This window comes from Terrapene carolina, unplaced genomic scaffold, assembly GCF_002925995.2.
Source record: "Terrapene carolina triunguis isolate 2854851 unplaced genomic scaffold, T_m_triunguis-2.0 Scaffold665, whole genome shotgun sequence".
NCBI classification, from domain to species: domain Eukaryota; kingdom Metazoa; phylum Chordata; order Testudines; family Emydidae; genus Terrapene; species Terrapene triunguis.
In genome coordinates this window covers 452835-464335 of record NW_020665016.1, presented here as the reverse complement: position 1 = coordinate 464335, position 11501 = coordinate 452835, and positions in this window count along the sequence as shown.

Genomic DNA, 11501 nt, shown 5'->3' with positions numbered 1-11501 from the left:
GGGAAACACCCTACACCCCAATCTTCATCTTTATAAAATGATTGTGTGGTATCCAATGCAAAGTTTATCATGTTGGGTGTCTTCAGAAGGCTCATGATGCATTGAGCATGGTTGTTATAGTGATGTTATAATAATTGTTATAGTAATGTTATAAATCATCTACTACAGGACAGACCCAACGAGGAAGATAACAGAACACCACTGGCCATCACGTACAGACCCCAGCTAAAACCTCTCCAGCGCATCAATGATCTACAACCTATCCTGGAAAATGACCCCCCACTCTCACAAGCCTTGGGAGTCAGGCCAGTCCTCCCTTACAGACAGCCCCCCAACTTGAAGCAAATACTCACCAGCAACTACACACCACACAACAGAAACTCTAACCCAGGAACCAATCCCTGTAGCAAACCCCGTTGCCTTCTCTGTCCCCATATCTACTCTAGCGACACCATCAGAGGACCCAACCACACCATCAGGGGCTCATTCACCTACATATCTACTAATGTGATATATGCCATCATGTGCCAGCAATGCCCCTCTGCCATGTACATTGTCAAACCGGACAGTATCTACATAAAAGAATAAATGGACACAAATCAGACATCAGGAATGGTAACAGACAAAAGCCAGTAGGAGAACACTTCAATCTTCTTGGACATTCTATAACATACTTGAACAAAAAAAAAACTTCAGAAACAGATTTAAAAGAGAAACTGCAGAATTAAAATTCATTTGCAAATTTAACACCGTTAATTTGGGCTTGAATAGGGACTGGGAGTGGCTGGCTCACTACAAAAGCAGCTTTGCCTCTCCTGGAATTGACACCTGCTCATCTATTATTGGGGGTGGACCACTTCCACCCTGATCGAATTGGACCTGTCAACACTAGTTCTCCACTTGTGAGGTAACTCCCTTCTCTTCTTGTGTCAGTATATAATGCCTGCATCTGCAATTTTCACTCCATGCATCTGAAAAAGTGGTTTTTTTTACCCACGAAAGCTTATGCCCAAATACATCTGTTAGTCTTTAAGGTGCCACTGGACTCCTTGTTAGTAATGTTATAGTAAGGTTATAGATTATAATTTCATGTACATAGTTATGAGGCTGAAAATGTATCCTCATGGCTTAAAGCAAGCCCAGGCAAAAACTCTCCAAGAACAGAGGGGTAGATCACACCTCGTCAGGGCACGGATGGGAAAAACCCAGCCTAGTCTCACAGGAACAATGGACACTGGCTTAGGCAGCAACAAAAGAATATGTTAGACCCTCGAGGGAGTCACCCCCCTTCCTTTGGTCAGTTTGGGACTGCGATGAGATAATGCTCACCTGACTCTGAAAGGGGGCGGGAGCAAAGCCAAGAGGAAAGAAAGAACATGATAAAAAGGAGAGACATTTTGCCAGGCTCTCTCTCTTCCACCAACATCTACAGACACCGCCACCACCAAGCGACTGAAGGGGAGAGCCTGGCTGAAGAGCTGTCAGTCTGTGGTGAGAAGCATCGAAGTCTGTAAGGGCACTGGAAGTGTTAAGATCAGCTTAGAATGTGTTTTGCTTTTTATTTCATTTGACCAAATCTGACTTGTGATGCTTTGACTTATAATCACTTAAATCTACCTTTATAGTTAATAAATCTGTTTGTTTATTCTACCCGAAGCAGTGCGTTTGGTTTGCAGTGTGTCAGAGACTCCCCTTGGGATAACAAACCTGGCACATATCAATTTCTTTGTTAAATTGATGAACTTACATAAGCTTGCAGCGTCCAGCGGGCATAACTAGTCACTGCAAGACAGAGGTTCCCAGGGTCGTGTCTGGAACCGGAGATATTTGCTAGTGTCATTCGCTTGCAAGTAGCTGGGAGCAGCTTACATGCCAGAGGCTGTGTGTGAACCGCCCAGGAGTGGGGGTTCTCACAGCAGAGCAGGGTAAGGCTGGCTCCTAGAGTCAAGGATTGGAGAGGCCTAGCAGATCACCGGTCCAGATAACACCAGAGGGGAACGTCACAGGGGGGAAAGGCAGTGGGGAATGGGAGTGTGGGGGAGAGGCAGTGGGGAATGGGAGAGTTGGGGGAGGGGAATGGGAGAGTGAGGGAGAGGCAGTGGGGAATGGGAGAGTTGGGGGTGGGGAATGGGAGAGTGGGGGAGAGGCAGTGGGGAATGGGGTTAGGGTTAGGTGGCGGGAGGGGAAGCGAAAGGGAATGTGGAGAGGAGGAGCAGGGGGCAGGGCCCCATCACAAACGGGACATGGGGGGCCCAAAAGTTCTTTGTGCCAAGGACCTTAGGCCCATGAAGAGTCTCAGGACTGTGACGCCTCTTTCCTTTGTTCCTCTCCCCAGTCTCATTTCTCAATTTTTCACAGTATCAAAATTTCCCCCAATGCCCACGTTTATTTTAGGTTTCCCACCATCATCTCCACAAAGACCCCAAACTCCCAGGCCCTTCCTGGCTTCCTCCTGCGTTGCTTCTTTCACCTCAATTTTTACCCTTCTATAGACCCCAAACAAAGGAGAAAACAAAGGAAATTCAACCCCAACAAGTTGGTGAATGCTGAAAAATTGATTCTTTATTTAGGCTTCACAATTTCTTCACATTTTGGCAGCAGATTTAACCCCCAAACAATCCCAAATCATAATTCAGGCTGTGTGTAATAATGAGAGAAGACAGAGAGAAGATGTAATGAAATCATCTGCATTGCTAACTAGATTTAGGGAGAAACTGGGAAATAGGAAGCAGATAAGCCAGGTTTGCAAGTTGGGAGGGGGATTTAAAGCATTTAAAGGGTCTGATTTGATCCCATTGATTTCCAGGAGGTCAATGCAAGACTCAACCCATGAAGCTCTTGCTCCAACGGGCATGCATAACATTCCCACTAGGCACCACCGTACTCCTTCAAGCACCTAAATATCTTTTAAAAGCTGACCCCATGTCCACTACATTAAGAAGAATGATACAAACTTGTGTCTCTTTTTCAAACTTATTGTTGCTTTCTGAAATTGATAGGAATTGTCTGACACAAGAAGGAAAATAAATATTGAAAGGAAGAAGCACCAAAAGAGTGTGTGACTTTGAAACATTAAAATAAATTGCTTTAAAAGGGGGGGGACCCAATTAATAGGCTGTTTTAATACAGGAATGCAGTGTTAAAAATGAATAAAACAAAGAGCCTCAGATAAGCAAAGAATGACAGAAAATGTGGCTGCATAATCTACTGAATAATGATTGAAGCAGCAGAGAAAGTAACAAGTAACAGACCAGAAATCTGAGAACTGCAAACAAGTGTACAATAGAAAATAAGAAGATTGCCATCCTCCAATGAACCCCAACAGAGGGTATATAAACTGGGGCCATCATGGTGGACCTCAGAGTTTTGCTGAAGTCACCAATGAAGATGACAAACCCAGAAGTACTGCCAGAAACTTGGACAAACCATGTGTCCCATGTTCTCCTGTGCCAGGCTTACCAGGCTGAGAAGTGGCGAGACTTCCTTTTGGAGGTTGTATCACTTGTTGTTTCTTTAATCTCAGTATCTGAAAGTTCCCCTCTTGTGTCTGCTGTCTTTGTAGCACATCATTGAGGAAAGATATCTTGGATTGTAACTAAGCAATGCCATTAGCGTGTTTCTCCATCCTCAGTCCAAGTCAATGGCTTCAATGAACCTCCAACAATAACTTTAAGCAACTGTTTTTGATAGTTTAAACTAGTCCCTTTCAAAACCCCACACTAGAACAAGCAGGGACCAAGTTAGTAGGATGCCTTCAGACAAAGTGCTTCAGAGAATTACTTAAAGTGTGACAAACGTATTCGAAAGACTGAAGAACTGATGATTATAAATAAGGCTTGGTCTACACTATACACTTACTTTGTTGTAACTATGTCATTCAGGGTTTTGAAAAATCCTTAACTCCCTGTGTAGACAGCTCTATGTCAGAGGGAGAGTTTCTCCCGCCGACATAGCTACCAGCTCTCGCAGAGGTGGAGTTATTAAGCCAACTAAATGATGGGTCTATGATGTAAGTCCTGGGCCCCAACACTGGTCTATCTGTGTCCATTGAGTGCCAGAACGCATGTGAATTTTGAGTTCAGTACATCCCTAGGACATCTGGTGTATATAATCTTTGATCTGTAAAGCTGAGATTATATACTTTGTTAACTGTGGAAGTACTGTCCAGGGTTAAAGTAGAGCTGAGAAGAGTTTAGCATTGAAATGAGAAAGTTAATGATCCCTGGACCCAATAAGCACGATTATCCTAATTAAATATCATTCAGACATGAACAGCAAATCTAGATTTCAGATTTGGTATCTACTCTGACACCTTGACAGATCCATAGTATTGACCTCCCATTCTTATGTACAACTCTTCACAGATTCCTCTGGTTTCTACTGGACTCTTGACTGTGGGGGAGCCAAAAGCAAATTCTAGGCTGTGGGTAACAGTAACAACTAGAGAGAGGACATGCCATTCAATCACCTTTGTTACAGATAGGATTTGGCAGAAGGTTTGGGAAAGGTTGTGAAGGAGGTGGAGGAAGAAAATGGAAAAAGGAGAAGAGGCTGGTGGAGAAGTTTAGGCAGGCTGTGTATGGTTATAATGAAAGCTGGTTATATCTTGGGTTTTGCTGGAAAACTGTTTTTTTTTTCAAAAGCAAAATATTTACAGCAAGTGTTGGCTTCCCTCAAAAACTGTGTCATTTTGGGAGTCAGAAAACCTGAAAATGCTTGGTTACAAATAAAACATTTTTCAGTTTGGGGGCACTTTTTTGTCAGACCAGGAGGAAACATTTTTTTGCCAGACCAGGAAGAGGTGGGAGAAATTTTGGACAGTTTTGGGAAAGATCTGAAGAGCCAATACTAGGACAACGAAGCTCACAAGGGCATATCCAGAGTATCATCATGGTGCTGCCTTCTCCATCCTCATGGGAGCTTAGGGGACTGGAGGGAGTGGGATGCAGTCGGGAGGGTTGTTTTCTTTGGTGAAGTGGACGTCCCTACAGAACAAGACAGGCTCTTGGCCTAGGCTGAGATGGTACTGCCAGATGTACAGGTTCTTTGTTGGCTCCAGGGTCACCTGGATTGACTCCTCTTCTTCTCGGGCTTCGGTCCACTCCTCCTGCTCCGTGTGGACACTTCTCCCACCATACTCAGCCCTGAGGGAGAACTGGACCTGGGTGATGAGCTTGATGAGCTCTCCAGTCCCAAGGGACATCTCAGCAGAAATGTTCCAGTTGTGCTCAATGCTGGACATCTGCTGCTTGGTGTAGCCGATCCTGCAGATGACCTTGTCGGACCAGGTGACGGAGGAGTCAGAATCATTGTGGAGGGCCTTGAGGCATTCCCAGCCCCCGATTGAGGTGCCCTTTGTGAGGGTCAGCCCCCCGGGGAAGAAGTTGAGTATGTTGGGGTGGATGGAGTAGAAGGAGGTGAGGTTGGCAGAGCTAATCTCATGGTACAGGTAGAACTGAGCCCCCCACTTCTCGTCCACCGTGATCAAGGTTACTAATTCCTGGATCCCGAAGTAGTAGAGCCCCTTGTGGCATTCAGGGTGGAGGACGGAGGTTTGTTCATCTGCAGCTGTTCTCAAATCAGTCACCCAGCAGATTTCACCCTGGTTTTGGAAAATGATGAAGAATCCAAAACCATTCCTGCCATAGTGGTCCCCGCCGCAGCACCTGGGATGCAAGTCGAAGACCTGGGGGTTGTCATCCTTGCTCAGGTCCATCACCACCCGGAAGGAGCCACCTTTGATGATGTAGATATTGGGGTCCCCCATGAAGCCCACGTAGTGATCCCCGCCTTTGCACGAGGGGTGCAGTTTCTGGATCTGGATGTTGCTCCCCTTCTCAAGTAAATTTTTCGTCTGCAGGTAGCAGCCCAGGTCGGAGCGGACGATGCAGTCTCCATTGTCATTGCGGAAGATGTCTGTGCCGGGAGAGTCCTTCCGAGGGACCAATGATCCAGTGACTGGCCTGGAGCCCTGGGGTGGGGACAAAGGGGGAAGGGAGCAGGTGGCAGAAGGATCAAGGCACCTTGAGAAGATGATGTGCACGTGGGGTTGGACTGTGAGACATCAGGGGACTTCTTTGTTTCTATCAGGGGGAAACCTTTTCAGTGACACCAGAAGTGAATCCCTCAGGGCAACAGTGACCCCTCTTCACTCACTCCAGTGGAGCTACGGCCCATTAAAACCAACTGGGGTCTCAGCCATTGACACCAATGGAGCTAGGGACATTTGACATTAGCTCATCTGATCTTTTATGAAACTTTGATGCTTGAAGGCCCCCGTGGTTCCGACAGTGACCAGGCACCTGGGACAGGAATTGGGCGGCCCTGGGAGGTGCCTGCAATGAAGTCTCCTAGATGAGCCCTGCAGCCCTCTCTCCAGGGTGTGGCATTGTCCTGAGGGAAGGAGAGGAAGGCAAAGCCCAGGGTCCTGCCCTGCGAGGATTCTGCCTCACATGGGATCCCACTTATCACCGTTGATCTATGTGACTGAGCCATGTCTCACCCCGTAAGTACGAAGGACTACCCTGCGTGGGGATAAAGAGGTGCGGAAATAAGAACGAGATCCTGACGTATAACTCTGTGTCCAGTAAGGAGTCCATGAATAGAGCTCAAAAGAAAACAATGCACCAAAATTCCCTCAATCCAACCTGCGGCCGCCTGCTAGCCCAGCCCTGGGTTCTGCACCACCCCCATTTCTGCCAGTGCACTGCAATCCTGACCCATAGCCCCTTGCTATCCCAACTGTGGGCTCAGCCCTTCCCTCCTGCACCCTCTCCCCACCCCCCCCATCAGCTCTTCAGGTGCCCCTTAGTCCTGACACGCAGCCCTCTGCTATCCTAGACCTGGACTTCACATCACCACCATCTCTGCCGGTGCACTGCAATCCTGATCCATAGCCCGCTCCTATCCCAGCCCTGGGCAACCCCCCCAGCTTTGCAAGTGCCCCTCAATCCTGATCCATAGGCCCCTGGTAGCCTTGCCCTGGGCTGGCTGGTCATGAGGAAGATACTCACTGTTAGCAGTTGAGTGTGAAGTCACTGTCCTTGTCTGGGTGTCTCCCTGTAGGGTGGATGGAGCTGGAGATTTCTGTGGAGGATCCTCTGCAACATGAGAGGCTCTCAGAGGAACCAGGTTATATCAGGCAGAGCTGGGCATTCCCTCCGCCTTCCCCCGATCTGCCTCTCTGGGCGTCACCAACACACCCTGCACTTCCCTGGATTCCTGGAATGCAAATCCCCGTGTCCAATGCCTGCAGGGAGTGGATAACCAGACAGCCTCTCTGGGGCAGGGACACAGCATTTAATGAGCCACCTGTGTGATGCTCTGCACCTCGGGGGTAAATTGTAATTTCATGTAATAAGTTATGAGGCTGAAAATGTGTCCTCATGGCTTAAAAAAAGCCCAGGAAAAAACTCTCCAGGAGCAGAGGCCCAGGCAAAACTCTCCAAGAACAGAGAGTTCACACCTCATCAGAGCATGTATGGGACAGACCCAGCCCAGCCTCACAGGAACAAAGGACACTGGCCTAGGCAGCAACAAAGGATCTGTTAGCCCCTCGAGGAGCCACCCCCTACCTTTGGGCAGTTTGGGACTGCGATGAGGTAATGCTCACCTGGCTCTGAAGGGGGCGGGGCAAAGCCAAGAGGAAAGAAAGGACATGATAAAAGGGAGAGACATTTTGCCAGGCTCTCTCTTTTCCACCTACATCTACAGACATCACCACTACCAAGCAATGAACCACTGATCAAAGGGGAGAGCCTGGCTGAAGAGCCAGCCTGTGGTGAGAAGCATCTAAGTTTGTAAGGACATTAAAAGTGTTAAGATCAGCTTAGAACAGTGGTTGGCAACCTTTGAGAAGTGGTGTTCTAAGTCTTCAGTAATTTAAGTTTTAAATGCCAAAATAAATTTTACATTTACAGGGGCCCCCGACAGAACCCCAGACTGGCAGCAGGTTAAGCAGGGCTGGCGGCAGGGACCCCGGCTGGCAAGGGCCGGCGGATGGAACCCCAGACCGGCAGCGGGCTGAGCGGCTCAGTGCACTGCCAGTCTGGGGTTCCATCTGCCACCTGCGCTGTCGGTCTGGGGTTCTGTCCGCCGGCCCCTGCCAGCCAAGGTCCTGGCCGCCGGCCCCGCTCAGCCGCTGCCGGCCCGGGGTTCTGTCTATCCAGGCCGGCAGCAGGGTGAGCGGGGCCGGCGGCCAGGATCCCAGACCAGCAGCACAGGCAGCAGACGGAATCCCAGACCGGCAGTGTGCTGAGCCGCTCAGCCCGTCGCCGGTCTGGAGTTCTGTCCGCTGGCCCCTGCCAGCCAGGGTCCCATCTGCTGGCCCTGCTCAGCCCGCTGCCAGCCCGGGGTTTTGTCCATCCAGGCCGGCAGCAGGGTGAGCGAGGCCGGCGGCCAGGACCCCAGACCAGCAGCACAGGCAGCAGACGGAATCCCAGACCGGCAGTGTGCTGAGCCGCTCAGCCCGTTGCCGGTCTGGAGTTCCGTCCGCTGGCCCCTGCCAGCCAGGGTCCCATCTGCTGGCCCTGCTCAGCCCACTGCCAGCCCGGGGTTTTGTCCATCCAGGCCGGCAGCGGGCTGAACGGGGCCGAGACCCCGGCTGGCATGGGACCGGTGGCAGGAACACCAGACCGGCATGGGCTGAACGGCTCAGCCAGCTGACGGTATGGAGTTTTCCATTCTGGTTTCCGTTCATCCAGGCCAGCAGCAGGATGAAAGGGGCCGGCAGCCAGGACCCCAGACCGGCAGTGCAGGCGGCAGACAAAACCCCAGACCTGTAGTGCACTGAGCCGCTCAGCCCAATGCCGGTCTGGGGTTCCATCCGCCAGCACTGCTCAGCCCGCTGCCGGCCTGGGGTTCCGTTCATCCAGGCCGGCAGAGGCTGAGTGGGGCTGGGACCCCGTCTGGCAAGGGGCTGTGAGCCAGAACTCTACACCAGCAGCGGGCTGAGCAGGGCCGGCGGACAGAACCCCAGACCAGCGGTGGGTTGAGTGGCTCAGCCAGCTGACGGTCTGGAGTTCCGGCTACAGGTTCCTGCCAGCTGGGTTCCTGGCCATCATCCCCGCTCAGCCCACTGCCAGCCTAGGATTCCGTTCACCCAGGCAGGCATGGGGCTGAGCGAGCCCAGCGGCCGGGACCCCGGCTGGCAGCAGCAGCATGCCAGTAAAAATTGGCTCGCGTGCCACCTTTGGCACGCATGCCATAGGTTGCCGACCCCTGGCTTAGAATGTGTTTTACTTTTATTTCATTTGACCAAATCTTACTTCTTATGCTTTGACTTATAATCACTTACATGCTAGAGGCTGTGCGTGAGGTAAGGGTAAGGCTGGGTAAGCAGAGTAAGGCTGGCTCCCAGAGTCGAGGACGGGAGTGACCTAGCATATCACCAGTCCAGATAACATCAGGGGAATGTCACAACCTGCACCTGTGTTGTCGCAAGGCCAGTGCTGCACCTTGTCCTTGAGATCACGGGTCCAACTCAGTCTGGCTTGTGCTTAGGAAAGTCCAACAAAGCCAGAGACAAAGAGCTGGGACAATTGGGATTGGTTAGGCTAAAGGAACACAGCTCAGGGGTCTGCATGGCCTGTGTTAGAGGCCCAGGTTAGCTGGACAAAGAGCTGAAAGGGCCATAGAATGGGAGGGAACTTTTATAGCTGAAAGCACTGAAACACGCTGTGGCTGGTGAATGTCATTGGCATGAGGTTGCCATCCCTTCCTTGACTTTGTGTATCTGGGGATAACTCACGAGGAGTGGGGGGACGGGTGGAGGGGCAGGAGACACACAAACCATCTCCTGGTATGCTGGGATTGACCATGACACTCTTGGGCCTTCGTCCTCCAGATGCCGAAATATATCCGGAGTAGACTGGGCCAGAAAGGGATCCAGCTGACTATGACGGGTTGGGTCACAGAAACTCCCTCAAGACTGTCACTAGATGTGCTGGGATACCACTGAGAGCAAACCCCCTGCCAGAGAAGGCTTCCCTCCACTCCCATCTTGCTGAGTTAGACTCTCCAGTCAGCTACAGCACATACCAAAAGGTTGGGCCACGCCCCCGTGCAGTGCACAGAAACTAAGATTCACTTAGCCCAGGGGTTTCTAAGTTAACAGGGACTTTCCCAGCACCCAGTATTCAGTCTTTCTGGGAGCCTAAACCCCAAATAAATCTGTTTTGCTCTGTATAGAGCTTATACAGGGTAAACTCATAAATTGTTCACCCTCTATAACACTCATAGAGAGATATGCACAGCTGTTTGCTCCACCAGGTATTAATTACTTGCACTGGGTTAATTAATAAACAAAAGTGATTTTATTAAATATAAAAAGTAGGATTTAAGTGGTTCCAAGTAAGAACAGACAGAACAAAGTAAGTTGCCAAGCAAAATAAAACAAAACATGCAAATCTAAGCCTAATACAGTAGGAAACTGAATACAGGTAATTCTCACTCTTATTGTGCCAATAAGCTTCTTTCATAGACTAGACTCCTTCCTAGTCTGGGCCCAATCCTTTTCAGACCAATGTTGTGGTTTATGGCCTGGGTCCAGCAATCACTCACACCCTCTTAGTTATAGTCCTTTGTCCCAGTTTCTTTCAGGCATCTCTTCGGGGTGGAGAGGCCATCTTTTGAGCCAGCTGAAGACAAGATGGAGAAGCTTCCAGGGCCTTTTATATTCTCCCTCTTGTGCGTGGAAACCCCTTTGTTCTTCTGTGCAAAATCACAGCAACAAGATGGAGTTTGTAGCCAACTGGGCAAGTCACATGTCCATGAATGATTCAGCTTTTTGCAGGCCGACGCCATTGTTTACATGTTAGTTTGAAGGTTCCCAGGAAAGCTCAGATGTGGATTGGCATCTCCCAAAGTCCATTGTCAGTTAAGTGTTTCTTGATTGGGCACTTACTCAGAATTGTCCTTTCTCAAGAAGTTGAACAAATGCTTTACTGATGCTACTCAGAATCAAACACATTGAGATACAAGTACATAGCTAATATTCATAACTTCAAATACAAAAATGATAACACATGCAGACAGCATAATCAAATTACCATCAAATTACAACCTTTCCATAGACACCTTACTTGACCTCTGTTGTACAAGATTTGGTGCAACTGTAGGACCTTGGTTGCAACAATGATCTATATGGTCACAGTTCATGTCAATAACATCACAATGACATCGCCACCTCCCCCGGCTCTGGCTGAGTCCTGACCACCCCCTTGGATGGGAGATTTGGGGTCTTGCTGTCAACCCCCCTGCTCCCTGTCCAATGTGTCCTTTTCCTTCCCGACCTTATTTCTCCTCTGGTCTAAGGTATGTCTGCACTGCATTGTGTGCCCAGGTCCACATACCCTGCCTGCCAGCCCATGCTTTCCAAGCTTGCCTATGAGCATCCACTCTGCACTGGTAGGCCCACCCCATACGTGGGCCGGTGCATATGGGGTGGGCCTACCAGTGCAGAGTGGATGCTCATAGGCAAGCTTGGAAAGCATGGGCTGGCA